The 1,931-nt window shown below is 44.1% G+C and overlaps 1 protein-coding gene across 1 annotated transcript in view; it reads right to left on the bottom strand.

Moving 5' to 3' along the window:
* The window catches only part of TRIM42 (tripartite motif containing 42), a 25,468-nt gene that overhangs the window by 22,785 nt on the left and 752 nt on the right, over positions 1-1,931 (bottom strand). The gene's annotated exons all lie outside the window — the stretch shown is intronic.

Below are 1,931 nucleotides of genomic sequence, written 5' to 3'. Positions count from 1 at the left end.
AGCCTCAATATTCTCCCTTGTATACATCAAGGCAACTGGGATCCCCTACACTCATGCCAGCCTCAATATTCTCCCTTGTATAGACCAAGGCAACTGGGATCCCCTACACTCGTGCCAGCCTCAATATTCTCAGCTTTGTTTCCTTTCTACTTTCTCAGCTGCCTCCTCCTTGGACCCTGAAGGGATTGTCTGGAGGTCAGGTTAACTGTACATGTGGTAGCTGGATAAACTTATTTAGCTTGATAAAAAGGTAGAGCTCTGAGAATCACAGTATAATATAAAGGGAGGCTGTTGGGAGGCCTTACAGGCAGTGTCCTTACTCGGTAGCTCAAGGATTGACATTTACATAAACCAGAAAGTACGAAGGAGGGTGTTGGTTGAAGAGAAAAGGGAACAAGGCTAAGAGACAGATGTTAATGGGCTAAGGAGCTGTGATAGAGGCAGAGAAGGAAGTGGGGAAAAGAGTAAGGCAGAGAGGGAGGAATGAGACCAGGGTGGGGCAGGATGAGCAAGCTGCTGAGAGCCATACGTGGTGATGAGGAGCAGGGAGGGCAGTGGCTCAGAAACCAGGAGAGGCCTGATGGAAGGCAAGCACCAGTGCATTCTGAGATGGAAGCCTGACACTTGTGATACTACCCAGCCCCTTTTCCAAAAACTTCAGACTTAGAGTGGGCATTCAGTGACCACAGTTGCACTCAAAAAGTCACCAAGCCCAGGAGCTTGCCTTTCTACTCCGATATCCTGCCTCTGCTCCACTGCACAGTCCCCTTCCCTCTCCCAAATTTGGACCTGTTGTCTTTGCACCTAGGTTCTAACTATATCACCAGATAAGTCTCTTGGCTTCCCCTTTTGCTCCCTCCAGGCCATTATGCACACTTGAATCATCTGAAGGGGAGTAGGGCTTTTATAATTCTGATGCCTGGGTTCACTCAAGGCCAATAAAATCAGAATGTTGCTTGGTGGGGGCCAGGCATCACTTTTTTTTTTTTTAAAGATTCCTGGGTAATTCCAATACATAGCAAAGTTGAGGAGCTACTGATGCCTAAGCCACCTCCCCCAAGTATCAATTTTACCCTTCTCCTGTAGAAATTATCTTGGTGACTCGGAGAATGGGGAAGTTGAAAAGAAAGAGGTCCTGGGGAATAACATTTGTTAAGTATCTAACTGCTTAATTGCAAAGTGGGTCATATTCTTCTCCTGAATTCACTAAACCATTGATCATATAATTGCTTTTCCAGCCTTGAAAGTCTTCAGAGCTGCCTCTCATTTTTCTGCCTTTTCTAATCCTGTCATCTTACAGTGCTGTCATCTTTCCTCTCCTAAGAAGTTTGATCTTACTATTTCAGACTCTCTTCCTTTGTGACATAAAATGACTGGTGTGGTAGAGGAGGAAGAAGATATGTAGTGTCTGACATGGAGGGTTAGAACCCCAAACAAGTAATTGGCATCCTATGTGCCATCAGTTGTGGATGGGAAAGAAGAGAAGGCAGGTAGGAATTCATGGATGTCTGGGCTACTTATATAGGTTATTAGGGTCAAAAGTGACCTGGGAGTTTTACTTTTCCAATAATTATTACTGGAGATATTAAGAGTTCATGGCAGGAAAAGGAAGAGCTATTCATATATTTTTATTACATACAGATGGCAAAGCCTATCCATTAATCCTCATATCTGCCATATCCTAAAAGGTGTCACCTCCATTTTGCAGAACAGCATTTTAAAGTTATGATCACAAACTCTGAGTTCAAAACCTGACACTGCATGTTACTAGCTGTGTGGTTCTGGGCAACTTAACCTCTCAAAGGCTTAGTTTTCTCAGGCATATAGTGGAGTTGGGGTAAGGGTTAGCTGAAGTTACGCATGCAGTACCTGGCAAGTTGCTTACACACCAAAGTATTAGCTCTAACTACTTTGTATAGATGAGAGACTTG

This window comes from Otolemur garnettii, unplaced genomic scaffold, assembly GCF_000181295.1.
Source record: "Otolemur garnettii isolate 467f Iridium unplaced genomic scaffold, OtoGar3 scaffold00032, whole genome shotgun sequence".
Lineage (NCBI taxonomy): Eukaryota > Metazoa > Chordata > Mammalia > Primates > Galagidae > Otolemur > Otolemur garnettii.
Note: the sequence above shows the minus strand (reverse complement) of the source record. Positions and strands in the feature narration are given on the sequence as shown.